The sequence below is a fragment of the Erpetoichthys calabaricus genome, chromosome 9 (genome assembly GCF_900747795.2).
Source record: "Erpetoichthys calabaricus chromosome 9, fErpCal1.3, whole genome shotgun sequence".
NCBI lineage: Eukaryota > Metazoa > Chordata > Cladistia > Polypteriformes > Polypteridae > Erpetoichthys > Erpetoichthys calabaricus.
The window spans coordinates 34,909,683-34,925,926 of NC_041402.2; positions in this window are offsets into that span (position 1 = coordinate 34,909,683).

Sequence of the window (16,244 nt, forward strand, 5' to 3'; positions counted from 1 at the left end):
TCCCAAGTACTGCTGTCCAGGGCTCTGCTCTGCCTTATTTAATGGCCCACTGGATGGCTGCTGTCTTCCACAATCTCATCCATCCTGCACTGCACTGCCCTTTCACTGCGGCTGCGGGATAATTTTATACACAGAAGTCATTTACGTTGTGATTCATGCCGTCGGCCCGACTGAGCCGTGAGTGGCCCTGTTGAATGCTGTATGGAGGAAAGAGATACTGGCATACTGACCACGGAAATAAATATCCCAAGAGTGGCAGTCTGAGCGTTGAGTCGGACAGGGAAATAAAGTGCCTCTTGTCCCTGTGACAAGTATGTCGGAAGGAACTCTGTAACCTTTAGCAGGACGGCAGATGCAATCTGGGGAAGATGAATGGACATGGCAGAAGGTTGGCCCAATAGGAGACGTGTGGCAGGCGACAGTAAAAAAAGCAGGGAGGACAAAGTGCCCAGTGGAGGGTGGTGTGGGGTGGAGGGGTGCTTGGGGGCATGGGTGAGATTCTCATTCATTTTTGTATCTATTTGGACTGGCCTATACATGGTGCACACTGTCTCGACATGTTTAGTTATTTACATTTTATCAGCTGCCCCGTCAGCTTCTGCCCTGGCTTTTGGTCATCAGGCTGCATTAAGGAGTTCCCTCATGTCTGCAATGGGGTCCATCTCCACTTGATGACTGCTAGGAGGGCTGTGGAGAAATGGGGCCATTGGTTTACTTCATTATCATGTAAACTTATACTTACGAATATAATATAAATGAATAGATGTAGTGATCTGCTTTCTTTGCAGCCTTTGTAGTTTTTCATAAAGGGTTTGACTCATTTGATCGAGCTGCCCTGTGGGACACTCTGAGATTTCGTGGGATCACCTCAACGTTGCTGGATATCATGGCCGGCCTGTACACTGGTACTGTGAGTGCTGTGCAGAGTGGAGGCAGAACCTCTCCCAGTTGATTCTGGGAGTCGTCAGGGGTCTGTTTTTGCTCCTACTCTGTTCAGTGCTTGTATGGACTGGGTGTTGGGCAAGGTTGTGGGGTCCAGCGGCTGTGGGGCATCTGTTGGTGAAGAGAGATTCACTGATCTAAACTTTGCTGACGATGCTGTGATGTTCATAGAGTCAATGGAGGATCTGATCGGAGGTCTTGAGAGACTGAGCGAGGAGTCTCAGGGTCTAGTCTTATGAGTGTCCTGATAAAAAACAAGATCCAGACCTTTAATGACCTCTTGGGCACAGCCATCACCAGTGTGTCTGTTTGCAGAGAGAGTGTCGACCTGATCGAGAGGTTTACTTACCTCGGCAGTGACATTCATGTCTCTGGTGACACTTCCTATGAAGTCAGTAGACGGATTGGGAGAGCATGGGGGGGTCATGAGGTCTCTATAAAGGGGTGTGTGGTGCTCTTGATATCTTGCAAAAGGATGACGGTCCAAGTCTTTAGAGTCCTGGTGCTTCCAGTCTTGTTATATGGTTGCGAGACATGGTTGCTATCCAGAGATGAACACTGGACTCCTTCATGTGTGTCTCTTCAGAGAATTCTTGGGTTCCTCTAGTTTGACTTTGTGTTGCTCATGGAGTCCCAAATGACGCACATTACCTGTATTGTGAGGGAGCGTCAGTTATGATACTATGGCCATGTGGTGTGATTATCTGAGGGTGATCCGGCTCACAGGACCCACATTGTTGAGGACCAGAGTGGCTGGATCAGGCCAAAGGGACGCCCACATAACACCTGGCTGTGGAAGATAGAGGGCCATTTCTGGAGGGTGGGACTGAACTCCGTGTCTGGCTGGGGGGATGCCAACCAGGATCCCAAGTTGTTTTGTCATGTGGTGGGTGAGGCAACATGCTGTACCAGTCCATCCCCTTCAACCTAACCTGACCTGATCTAACAGCTGATCGGTACACGTTTAGGATATCTTATATGAAAGTCACTTTAAATGAGTGAATACAATGGTGTTTGACGTGTGTGAAGTTCTAACATATTCAGACATTTACAGGGCTATTGCTAGTTACATCACAAATTAACCATCATTAATATGAACTGTGCTGATGGACCTCAAAGTAATAATGCTCAAAAATAATGACTAAACAGAGTCACAAAATAAACTAACAAGCAGTCATTTCTAATAGCAGAAAATCATAATGTCCAGCTTAATAACAAACACTCTGGTCAAGATGGTCAGGTAGGAGAGGAAAATGAACACTCCAGTCCATGCAATGCTGGACAAAATAATCCTCCAGTGGCTCCAAGGCCAAAAGACCACCCAGCCCCCTCTGGGCATAAATATATCACCATTAACATGATACCCATCTGCCTAGGATTGCAAGAGGATCCAGCATACAACTCCCAACCCAGTCATCCCAGGAGACCACACATGTACAAATCCTTTTCACTTCCAGAGATAAATTATTTGCATTGGTAAAGAGCTCAAAATGAAAGGCACTATACAGACTCACTGGCCATTTTATTAGCTACACCTTACTTGACCCATTTTTGCCTTCACAACTGTCATAATTCTTCAATAAGGTACTGGAAGAAACATTCCTCAGGGATTTTGGTTAACATGATAACATCATGCAGTTGCTGCTGATTGGTCAGCTGCACAACAATGATGTGAATCTCCCAGTACACCACTTCCCAAAGGTGCTCTGTTGGATTGAGATCACAGCCTAAATGCATTGAGTTGCTGCCACGTGATTGGCTGATTATGTATTTGCGTTAACAGGCAGTTGATTAGGTGTACCTAATAAAGTGTAGCACCAAGACATGTTGAGGAATGTGAGGGGCAGTTCTGTGATAGCCATCACAACTGCTGTCCCATTCTCATAACCCCTATAGTAGTGCGGGGTCTTTCTTAAATTAACGTCACAGTACACAACTTCTGGTCGGAGAGGATGTCAAACTTGCTGTTGATCTTGTCACTTGAGGGTGTCAGATTATATGGCTATAAGTCACTGGGGATGTCAAATTACATAACCATGTGGCGACTTTCCAACATAGTTTTGCATTTCCAAAATATCACAAGCTCACCCGTTTTTCCTGACAGCTGCCGGTGTCCATGAGAAGGACCTACAGGTTCAGCCAAAGTTTTGTCCCCATTTTATTTTTATTTTTCCCATTCTATCACAGTATATAAAACATGAGACATCAAACCAGCAGGACTTTCTTCTGTTTGTGAGGCTCAAAACACTTGAGTTCCTTATTCCTTATTGCTGCTTTATATGCTTTGTATTTCTGAATGGGCATTCAATGGTTGTCAGCTCTCACACACAGACAAGCCCACCCCTAAGACTTAGGACAGGATCAAACCTGTTTGAATTAACTGGGCTGACTTGTGCTGATGTTTTGGTACTTTTATTAATAAATATTCAGAGTAACTGGATACCCCTCAGCTCCAAGTAACTGGGTTGAAACCCTAGCTGGTTCCCTGACTGGTTTGAATTTGCATGTCCTTATAGGTATTTGTCCTCTATTGCCATGGGAAGAACATGGTCCAGTGTTGTTCCCACATGTCACAGAGGAACAGATCAGCTTGACTGGTGGCACTTTGGAGTTCGTGAGCGCCTGTGGCCAGTGGCGGACTGCTACCCAATCCTGACTCGATGCTTACTTTGTGCCAGTACTGCATTGCTTGCATTTGCTTGCATTCACAGGCATATTTAGGTAAGAATTAAACCTGTTTGGTCTCAAGCAGAAGAGATTGTGTGGGGACCCAATCCAGATCTTCAAAATTCTCAAAGGCACTGATAAAGGAGATCCAGAAGAATTCTTTCAACATAACAGTGAATCACGAACTTGAGGACATTAGGGGAAATTTAGAGGAAGGTCCGTTAATCTTCATCCAGCCCTGCAAGCAGGTCCTCCAGTTTACAGGGAAAACTTGGGGGTTGATGGCAGGATTGCCACTCCAGCCACTGTAAAAAAAAAACTTCACACTGTCCCAGTGTGATGCTGAGGTGCCACCCGCTGCACTGGGGTTCCAATTCAGGGGGTTCGTCGTATCAGCGCAAGCTCCCAACCTCACTCCCTCATTTAGAATTGAAGCCAGGAAGTTCTTCTTTACTCAAAAAATTGTGGGAATCAGGAACAAACCACCAGGTTATGGAATTGAAGCCGAAACCTTGACCACTTTTAAAGAGAATCTGGATGATATATTAGCTAAACAACCGAGCTTGATGGTCTCCTCTCTTTTGTCAAACTTCTTGTGCTCATATGTGATACTGAAGTGAATCTCATTTTTGTCCATGTCTGCCTCTGTTTGAGTATTCCAAGACAAAGAAAGAAGTGGAAAAGAATTATAAAAACGAGTTATGGCGTCGTCCCTCAGCCATCGTGGGCTGCTGTCCTTCTGAGTCTGGGTGGGCCTTCACACTGACTGGTCAGCCACTTTAATGTCTGGGGCAGGTCCTTATGATGCAGGACTTATGGAGGTCTCATTGGTGGACTGTAGCCACAGCTCTCAGTGATGCTGTCGAGTGTCACCATGTGACAGTCTTACTTACGCCAAGCCACATTAACATTTAGAGGCTTTTAGCATGGCCTGAAATTCAGTTTAATTAAAGCATATTCAGATATCTCAGACGCATTTCAAAATGTCTTAACACGACTTTTTGAGATGTCTTGAAATAAGTTTCTGTGCATTTTGAGATCTCAGATACATTTTGAGATATTGTATAATTACAGCCTGTGCTTTTCGATATACAGTATGTCAAAACAATCTTCCTACAATTTTCCTTTGCTTTGTCTTTCATTTTAATATATCCTGAATTCCACGGTAAGTTACTTTAAGATATTCGGAAATGCAATCGAGAAATCGCAAGACAGTCTGGTGGTGTCCCTAATTTCAAGCACAATATCTTAAATTGCACTTTGGACAGACTTGGCTCCAGGGAGTCATTTAGCTTGGATAATCTCCCCAACCCATGCTGTTGTGTATCTTGGAATTTTGTGTCACAACTTGCCCCCCCCCCCCCCCCCCCCCCAGTATTTTAGATGCCTCCCCCTTATCCCTCTGGTCTGGAGCTGGGACTGATTTCATATATCTTAACATTGGGGTTTGAGAAATTTACAACACGTACTCTCACCGACCCCTTTATTAGGCACACCTGCCCATTAACACAAATATCTAATCAGCCAATCACACGGCAGCAACTCAATGCATTTCGGCCTGTAGACATTGTCAAGACGACCTGCTGAAGTTCTAACGGAGCATCAGACTGGGGAAGAAAAATGATTTAAGTGACTTTGAATGTGGCCTGCTTGTTGGTGCCAGACGGGCTGGTTCTGAGTATTTCAGAAACTGCTGATCTGCTAGGATTTTCATACACAACCATCTCTAGGGTTTACAGAGGATGGTCTGAAAAAGGGCAAATATCCAGTGAGCAGCAGTCCTCTGGGTGAAAATATATTGTTGATGCCAGAGGTCAGAGGAGAATGGGCAGACTGGTTTGAGCTGATAGAAAGGCAACAGGAACTCAAATAACCGACGTATGCAGAAGAGCATCTCTGAACACACAACATGTCAAACCTTGAAGCAGGTGGGCTACAACAGCAGGAGACCACACCGGTGACACTCCTTTCAACTAAGAACAGCCACCTGAGGCTACAATTTGCTCACCAAAATTGGACAATAGAAGACTGGAAAAACGTTGCCTGGTCTGATGAATCTAGATTTGAGCTGTGACATTCAGATGGTTGGGTCAGAATTTTGTATCAACAACATGAAAACATGGAGCCATCCTGCATTGTATCAACAGTTCAGGCTGGTGGTGGTGGCTTAATGGTGTGATGGATATTTTCTTGGCCCACTCTGGCCCTCTTAGTACCAACTGAGCATCATTTAAATGCCACAGCCTACTCGAGTATTGTTTCTGACCATGTCGATCCCTCTATGACCGCAGTGTCCACATCTTCTACTTCCAGCAGGATAACACACCATGTAACAAAGCTCAAATCATCTCAAACTGGCTTCTTGAACATGGCAATGAGTTCACTGGACACAAATGGCCTCCACACTCACCAGATCTCAATCCAATACAGTACCTTTGGGATGTGGTGGAATGGGAGATTCACGTCATGGATGTGCAGCTGACAAATCTGCTCCAGCTGCATAATGCTATCATCTCAAAATGGACCACAATTCCTGAGGAATGTTTCCAGAACCTTGTTGAATCAATGCCATGAAGAATTATGGCAGTTCTGAAGGCAAAAGGGGGTCCAACTCAGTAGTAATAAAGTGGCCGGTGAGTTTACATATAGTTTTCACACACTCACTTCCTGATATCTTAAAATGGGGTTCCTCTTCCATCTGGTGTGTCTTAAGATGCACATGAAGGTATTACAGCCATCTTTGACAAGACAAGGAGTTGCTTCAGGATGTCTGAATATCATTCTGAGATTATCTATAAATGTGACTGCTGATTTCTCAAATGCTCTTCCAGCTATCGTAAAACAGGCAGGAACTCTGGTTCTATAGGCAGCGATTTCTTGATATCACAAAGTCAGTCTCAGATATCTCGAAATGCACAGGTCAGCTTGAGATATCTTGAATTGCAGTCGCCATATCTTAGACTGTAGTGCTGATACTTTCGAATTTGAAGGGGCTAATGTGGAGATATCCTTCAATGAGCTTAGATAAATGAAGGGTTGGAGTGCACTTTCAGACAGCTGACATTCATGTTGAGGTTTCTCTCAAGGCTCGCCATTGCCGCTCACTGATGGTGATGATGAAGGAGCCCCTTTGCACTGACGCTTTGGGGATTTTGTGCCATGCAGTGTGTGCCTTTAATTAAAGAAAAAAAACCTTCAGTGCGTAGTCGTTGGCCGCTCCACCAGACAGTAATGGATAGCTGGCGGGCTGCAAGAACTTCATAATCTCATTGAATATTTTCCTAAAACCTCTCAAGAAAAATAGCAGCATATTGTACAGTGCATTTAGGCCATCATATCGCTCTCAAATTCTATTATCACAACTACAAGTTAGTCGATTTGTCTTAAAAGACGAGATGACAGGAGCTGAAACAGTACATTTGTTATTATCAGATGATAAATGATCCTCCATTACGCCAGCAATGCATCATCAGCAAACGCTGAAAGGAGATATCAATGCAATCATAATTTAATTTTCAAAAAGCTGTCAACACAAATTTCACACGCCTGATGTCCCCATTTTCAAAGTTCATCCTTTTTGTCTCTTTGACCGGCTCGACTCATTTGTGAGATATGCTGCACCATAACGGATGGCACGTGCGCCATTATTTCCCCCATCTTAATTAGGTAATATATCAGATGTCATTCGTGTGTATTAAAAATTAAATGTCAGATTAATAGCACAATAAAAAGAAGGCCCCCTACCACTGTCGGTGTGCTGAGCTCTAGATTTTAAACGAAGGCCTGGGGTTCATTACAGTGAGGGTGGGTGCGTTTGCAGACCCTTGGTGCTTTCAGGATTTCCTACCTGGCAGGCATGCAGACAATGCTGGTTGAAGTCCATTTGGAGCCCCCTTGGGGTGTAGATGGCTCCCCTCGGTGTGCATAATGGGCAGTCTTTAATATTAGACTTAGATGACTTGGGGGTTAGGGAATCACCTTTGGTGTCTGGAGAGTGAGCCCCTTCTTTGTACATACTGTGGAATTTACGGAGCCTTTAACTTTCCTATTTTTATGAGTAGCTGAGGCATCTAGTGCTGCTCCCCAGGCAAGATGTCACTCAGGTTGGCTGCCCATGTCACCCATACCTAAATCCACCACTGCATTCAGATCATAAATGGCTATGGCCCCAAAAGGTCTCTGTCTGATAAGGAGAGGACTGTGTAGTGGATGGCTGGTACCCGTGTCCGGGTGGGACATCTCCCCCAGAACTCTATATGGCAGCCCCTCTGGGTTCCAGTGGTGTCTCGGATTCCCACAGAGCTTCATGGGAGTTGGAGTTTGGCAAAGCCCTGTTTCGGTTCTGTGGGTGCTGCCAGAGGGTTCTTCAGGGACTGTGGAGTCCTACTTTTCTGGGCTTCCGCCTCACCCGGAAGTGCTTTCGGGCCTCACTAACAGGCCACCAGAAGTAGCCCCGGGTGCAGAATAAAAGGAGCCATTGCCACTGCTCCAGGAGCCAGAGTTGGGTGGGAGTGGATGACGTTTACTTGAAAGAAAGAAAGAAAGAAAGAAAGAAAGAAAGAAAGAAAGAAAGAAAGAAAGAAAGAAAGAAAGAAAGAAAGAAAGAAAGAAAGAAAGAAGGGTGCTGTAGGCTGTGATTACTGTGCTTTGTATCCATTCTGGTTGGTAGGAAAACTACTGGGAAGAGTTTTCCACAGCTTAATAAAAGACTTGTGTGTGTTGCTGAACTTGGGTCTGCGTCTGTCTGTGTTGGATTTGGGGAGCTGGTGCGCCCCCTGCAGGCCACAACTTTTAATACAGTAGTTTGATTTTTCTCTTTATATAGTGCTTTTAAACATTCATGCAAAGTGACATTAATCCCCTGAGCTACTCACCACTATTTACATTTACCTATTGCCTTTATCCAAGGTGACTTACAGCATTTATGATACAACTAGTTATGTTTCTTTAGTTTTTGCAATGGAAGCACAGGCAGGTCAAGTGACTTCTTCAGGGTCACAAGGTGTCAGCAGCAGGATTTGAGCCCACAACCTCAGGGTTTGAAGTTCAAAGCCTTAACCACTGCACCACACCACCTGCCACCAGCCACACACTGATCTGTTCTTCAAGTACCGCTGGACCTATGGACAGGATAACCGCCCCCTTGGATTACAGACTGCCACTAGACTAGCCAGTTAAGTTCTGTTTAACTCCTTTGCCATACTGTATGTATAATCTGACTGTCGAAACCAATATTTTTTAAAAAAAACAATAAAACTAATGTTACAGTCACCTTTCAGGGCTATTTTAATAAAGTGTACGTTCTTGTTCCAGAATCACGTCTGACTATGCAAGGCTATCCCAGAGTTAACTTAGGCTGCGCTCGTGTGCTCAAGGGCCGTCGGTAAATCCGAGTTGTCAAACTGGAAATACCACGTGAACGCTCGACAAACTCAGAATTAAACTCAGGACAATTCGGACAAAACTTACACTGCCATTGACTTAAACTCAAAAATTCCGTTTTCTGATCTCCATCTTCGGAAAACAGGATAAAAAGGTACCCCAAACTCAAAATTCCTACTGGCAAACTCGGGGCTGGTCTCTCAAACCTGAGTTTGTCCGACTTCAAATTGGCAATGTACAGTGTGATCAGGAAGTCCAGTAACTATTTATAGGTTTATTTTAATTTTATTAGAAGAATTTACTTAGTGCTAGGGTGTTGTACACTGTTAGCCATTATGAATGTAGAGAAACGCCAAGCAAAATGACACCTTTTATTGGCTAACTAAAAAGATTACAATATGCAAGCTTTCGAGGCAACTCAGGCCCCTTCTTCAGGCAAGAAGAATTTACTTGAAATGAATCACCTCAATCCATAATACTCCTGAATCCTGAGAAGGTAAACGGTAACATTACCAGACTGAATGCTAACGGACTAACCGACGCTAGCTTGACACACGCTACTGTTTATACGCTGCGTTCAATTGCCGCTTTGTGCAGTTTTATAATTAAGGATTCCATGCAGTAATAGTAATATTTAACATTGGCAAAAGCATACAAATCGTTTTTCGGACGTGTCAATATACTTTTTGCACCTTTCTTACTCATCGGCTTCTTCTTTGATCCGGACTATAGAATTATTAGTTCGCGTTTGTTACTGAAACAGCAGATTTCATGGGGGCATCCATGTTTACTCTCCCACCTGGGTAGCGCAAACACGCAGAAATCATAAAATACGTTAATTACGACTTCCGAATTCCCAGCTCCTCCATTTGATTATTGCAGTCAAAGCGAGATGGGCGTAACTGCCGCTTGCAATACCTATGACGTAGGTCAGGCAACGCCCACAACGTCAGTTACGTAACTGCACTTTGAGTCAGATAACCCTCCCACATCCTTAATCTTTACCATATTGTAATATTATGGGCGTTTTGTAACTACCGTTAAGAGCATTTCGTGATTTGGGGGCGTTATTGACTGACCTCATAGGTGAAAGCTGCCCGAATTGTGCGAGATGTGGCTTAACACTGACCGTTCATCTTAGTCAATTGTTTAAAATAAGCGTCTAACCTGGTTATCCCGAAAGGCCATTTTTGGTCGACATGCATTTGTATTGAAATGATAGTACTAGGGTGTTGTACCGTGTTACCCATTATGAATGTAAAAAGATTACAATATGCAAGCTTTCGAGGCACTCAGGCACCTTCTTCAGGCAAGATGTAATTATAATCTTTTTAGTTAGCCAATAAAAGGTGTCGTTTTGCTTGGCTTTTCTCTATATTGAAATGATATAAATTCGGTCCATTTATTTAACTCTTTATTTCCACAAGAACACAGTTTTTTTGTACTTTTGTTGGCAGATAAAGTTAAGAAAACAGCAGCAATCTTGCATTTTTCCATACATTTCAACCGGAGACCCACGTGAACGTCCTAAATTGGGAAGGTGAAACGTCACAACTCGGAGCTCTGATTGATCCGACAGCACGTGAACACTTCTTCCTTGTTACAGGGAAAAACTGGGGGGTTGGTGGCAGGATTGGCACTCCAGCCACCGTAAAAAAATCTCACAATTTTCCAGTGTGGTGCTCTGGTGTCACCCGCTGGTGGGTGCGGAAGCGCGATATCAGCGCATGCTCCAAACGTGAACACACCATTATCTTCCTTAAAGAGCGACTGGCAACAGAGATTGCCGTTAACGGCATGTGAATATGGGATGTTGGAGCTGAAGGTGCCTGATGAAAAAAAAAAAAAGATATCAAAGGAATAGTCCAGCCAAAAATGGTCGTTTTTTTTAATTTAGTTTGTACGGGTGGCCGAGAAAAAGGTGTAATCTCAAATTTTCATCAAGAATGGACAGAGCAAAGATTCTGATGGAATGGGAGCCAATGGCGACCTCCATGGGGCAGCAGCAAACAATTAAAAAATTTTCACTAAACATTGTCACGTTACTCATGTCACTTAATACACACATCAAGTCATCCAGCTGTATGCTCACAATGTGCAAAATGTGTGTGTTTATTTGCTAAAATATTGTTAAATAACTAAGTCTGGAAAATGAAAGGAGTCCACAAACAGGAAGCCCCTTCACACAGGGTTGTGCTTCTGAAGTGAAAACAGGGCCCTTGACCAAAGAATGAGATTTTTAAATGGACCTTTCTGATATTGTTTGCTGCAGTTCAGTGTTGGTTACCATTGGCTCATGTTCTGTCAGAAGCTTTATTATGTCCATTCTCCATGAACACATTTCCTCAGCCACCACTTAAAACTACATGGGATTAGCAACATACAAAAAAAATATTATTTTTGGGAGGAGTAGCCAATTAATTTTGAGGTAATAGTGTCTGTCCTTCAGAAATCACCAGTGACATCAGCCATACCACCTGAAGCTGAGTGTGTTTGGGCCCAGCCAGTACTTAGATGGGTAACCATCCAGAAAAGTTTGGGCTGCTGCTGTTTGAGATGTTGGTGATGCCAGCAGGGGTTGCAATGCCACATTGCAGTGATTGGGACACTGTGCTGTAAAAATGGCTCTGTCCTTCGGGTTGGCGAGCGAAGCGAGCAGGGGGCAGAGCCCCCTAGTACAACTATATAATTAAAGACAGCCCCCACCTATCCAGGCTACACAGAAAATACACTGCCTTAGAAAGGCTAGCAATCTTATTAAGGAGCTCCGCTGTTCTGCACAGTCGCTGTTCTCCCTCCTCTTTTTCCAGACCCTCAACACTCACACCATGAGGTTCAAGGACAGCTTTTATAAAGGAGCATCCATGGCCACTTGCACTGACACCTGCCAGATGAGAGCCTCTTGTACAAATGGTCTGATGTTATATTTGCTGTCTGTAGTTTGTACTGTGCTGCTGTTTCTGGTCTGTGGACACTTGCAGGCAAGAATACAATTGCAAGAAAGTATGCAAACCCATCTTTTAATGACACCATATTGTTCAGTGTTTTCTGTCATTCATAAACTGGTCGTCACCAAATAAAAAAATAATAATGTTTTTGTTCCAAGTGTGAAGACACCTGACTCTTGTGCTGAATCCAAAAATGTCTTTAGAATTTCTCTATCAGGTAAGGTTTCTGAACAACATGCACCCTAAATTTGAAAATATTGCTGTCCCAGAAGACACAATATGGGTGGACACCTTACCCGGCTGGGGCGCCTTTGTAATGGAAGATCAGTGGTGTATGGGCTGCCTGGTCAGGTTGGAAGGTCAGAAGGGAAGTGTCCTCTATAGGCAGATAACCCTCAATACATGGGGTAGCAGTATTCTATGACAGGGGCTCCCATTGGTGACCTGCAGGACAACCTGAGAGTTGTAGTCCCAGTGAGCATCCCTGCTGGAGTACTTGGGGACTACCAGGTGGAGATGCAGAAGGAGGTCATCCTGTTTAATGAGATCACACCAGACCTGGAAGTGCTTCTTATGTGTGATGCTGGAACACTGGAAGTACATCTGGGTCCGACATTAAAGGAGTCGCTCCACATCTCCTGGGGGATTGGAGTCGGGAGGAGGACAAAGATTGTTGAGAAGAGTGGTAGGAGGGGGGAAAAACACAGAGAAGAGAAAGCGTGGGAGAAGTCTGTTGAGAGGTCTTCCTTTCTGATAAACTATTATTTACGCCTGGAACTTGGTGTTGTGCAATTGTGTTTGGGGTCCTGCTACTCCCTCTGCACATCATTATTGTACATTTACATTCTTATTAAAATGACAAATTTATAATTAAAAATTTCTGCTGTACCTCACCTCAGGAATGTCCCTCTTAAGAGTCCAGCAGTGGTCAGTCAGCATACTGGGGCTCTCTTGTCTTGGTAATGTTGGAAATGTTCTGATGAAATCCCTTGCCATGTTCAGCACAGGTCATACCAAGTTTTTCAGAGTCCAAGTAAAGACCCTTTAATGCCACACTACACCCCATTGTTTGGTATGACTTGAGAAGGTCACTAACTATTTTAGGGTAGCTCTCAGCCTCCTGATATCCCAAGACGTTTGTAGAGAAACTTTTGAGGTTCTACCAAGCAGCTACCTCAACCTCATTCATCTCTTCTTCAAATTGCACATCTTTTAACACTCCCCCTATAATGAATGGCCTACAAAAATGCCTGCCTTAATTTTGGCATCAGCATATTTCTCAAGTTCATGAATACCATTTGGGTTTAACACAGTTTTTCATAAGTCCAAGTTTGATATACAGAGGTGGAGGGTCGGGCTGAGCATGTGGACTGTTCATCATATTCTTCTTTCCTGGAACAAGTGCACGTATTGCCACTCTTTCTAAACATGGTGGTTCTTCTTGTCCCTACTGTCCCACTCTCACAAAAAACCCAACAGGATCTGGTGTAACCATGCTGAAGTTCAATCAGCTTTAGATTTCCACAGAGCCATTTGCTAGTTATTAGTGCATAGTCTATGGGAGGTTCTTACAAGCCCCATAAGATGAATTGAATTGGTATATTCTAACTATTCCTAGCCTCTCTGACTATACATTATACTCGGTTAGTGACCTGCCTTGCTGTGTGTAAGGCGTGAATTAGAACACAATCGGGTCGAGAACAGGCCATTCGGCCCAACAAAGCTCGCCAGTCCTATCCACTTATTTCAAGTCGAGTTTTGAAAGTCCCTAAAGTCTTACTGTCTACCGCACTACTTGGTCGCTTATTCCAAGTGTCTATCGTGCCTAGCGTGGAAGGCACATGGTTTTAAACCTTGCCTTATGTGCCCAGTAACCTGAAAGGCAGCATGCTCTATTGAATGTGCAGCGCTGTACGTTTAAAGTGTACTGAAGAAGAAGTAAAGCATCTTTACATATAGAAGTCTGACAAGAAAAGCTAAGTTTAGACAAATACATTTTTGTAATTTTTTGCCTTTTATTCTAAATGTGTAACAACCTTTTTACTTTATTCTTGTGTAGACTATTTGCTTTGAATTTTCACTAAATCTTTTAAAACAAACTTCTGGACTGAGAGATTTCTTTCGGCCCGTGTTTTCCCCGTGCTTGATCCTGCCTTACATACCCCTTTTTTATTTCTGATACTGAGCTGAAGTCACTTCATGTTTGTACACAACACATTCATGTTAACAGCATGTTATCTCCATTACGGAGAAGGGCAGCCCTCAAGCTGACTTCTGAGGAGTCAGTGAACAAGCGCCACTCATCCACATTGTGTTCATGGCCAAGAGTCTCCATAACTGAATTAAAAAAAAATGTGATAGTGATTGATATTTGAAAAATATACATTTATTTTTAAAAGTTTTATACTCCACTAAATGACGAATACATGAAGGTGGGGTCAGAAGAAAATTAAGCCCGGTATAAAAATTCATATTTGGACTCAACATTATAATATGCTTAGAATTAGGACACCTCATTACAATCCTTGGGATGAAATAGTTGTTGACCATTATGATTATCAAACACATAACCTTCACACATACTCCATTCATATTTCTGATACTGAATGTTTTTTAAAAGTCACTTCATGTTTTCATAAAACTCTTTCATATTAGTTGCGTGCACTATGGCTACAGGAGGAAGGAGATTTCCATTATGGAGAAGGCTGACTTCTGAGGAGTCAGTGAACAATTAGAACACCACCATCACAATCCTTGGGACGAAATAGTTGTTGACTGTTGCATTTGTCAAACACGTAACCTTTAAATCAGGTGTCCCCAAATCCAGTCCTGGAGGGCCCTTGTGGCTGCAGGTTTTCATTCTAACCTTTTTTTAAATTAGTGACCTGTTTTTGCTTTTGAATTAATTTAAATTGACTTGTTTTTTAAGTTTTGTTCCCCTGAATTTCTTCATTTCTTTCCTTAAATGGCACCCAAACAGAAATGAGGGACCCAACAGAAGACCAACTAAGTCAGGGCCTCAAACTCCAACCAATTTCACTCCAACCAGCTACTAAATTAGGCGCCGATTCTTGTCGCTAATTAAATCCGTTCTTTAATTCCATGGCCTGTTTCTGCTCTCATTATGCAATAGCAGACATTTCTGAGTTTGTTGATTTTCTCTTTTCTGTTAAAATGTTTTGTGGATCTGAGCAGACCAACATTCCTGAGACCTTCATTATTCTTTATTTTCAGATATTGTATGATGGACACCAGTTGTTTTGGCTCATTTTGTACCTCGTTATTGTTTAGCTGCTAATTAAAGAAAAAGAAACAATTAAGGGGGGGGGGCGGCACGGTGGCGCAGTGGGTAGCGCTGCTGCCTCGCAGTTGGGTGATCTGGGGACCTGGGTTCGCTTCCCGGGTCCTCCCTGCGTGGAGTTTGCATGTTCTCCCCGTGTCTGCGTGGGTTTCCTCCGGGCGCTCCGGTTTCCTCCCACAGTCCAAAGACATGCAGGTTAGGTGGATTGGCGATTCTAAATTGGCCCTAGTGTGTGTGTGGATGTGTTTGTGTGTGTCCTGCGGTGGGTTGGCACCCTGCCCACGATTGTTTCCTGCCTTGTGCCCTGTGTTGGCTGGGATTGGCTCCAGCAGACCCCCGTGACCCTGTGTTCGGATTCAGCGGGTTGGACAATGGATGGATGGATGGAAACAATTAAGGGTCCCGAGTCGTTAAGAGCAAATCAATTAAAATGAATTTAAAAGCAGTTACTTAACAGCAAAAACAGGTGACTCAATAAGTAAAGGGTTAGAATGAAAACCTGCAGCCCAGTGGTGTAACTAGCTTGCTGAAGGCCCCTGTGCAGCGCCCTGAGGTAGACCCCTCCTGCCTAGCATAAATGGTAGTAATTTATTCCTAACTAGATCCCAGGGGCCCAGCTGGGCGGTGGCGTCCACGACCGCATCACTATCAGATCACACACTGGTGACAAACAAACCAGCTCTGTAAATGAAATTGAAATCGCTTTATTACAGCCGCTGTAAGTTATCAAAAATAAAATAAACTGTGGGAATGGAATGTGGGAGGTGTGAGTAGTAGTACTAGTACATGCAGCTATGTAAAATGTGGAACTGCTTACTTTTCCAAAATAGGTTTTTGAAAGAAGATCCATCCATCCATCCATTATCCAACCCGCTATATCCTAAGTACAGGGTCACGGGGGTCTGCTGGAGCCAATCCCAGCCAACACAGGGTGCAAGGTAGGAAACAAACCCTGGGCAGGACACCAGTCCACCACAGTGAAAGAAGATGATTAAAATATAACG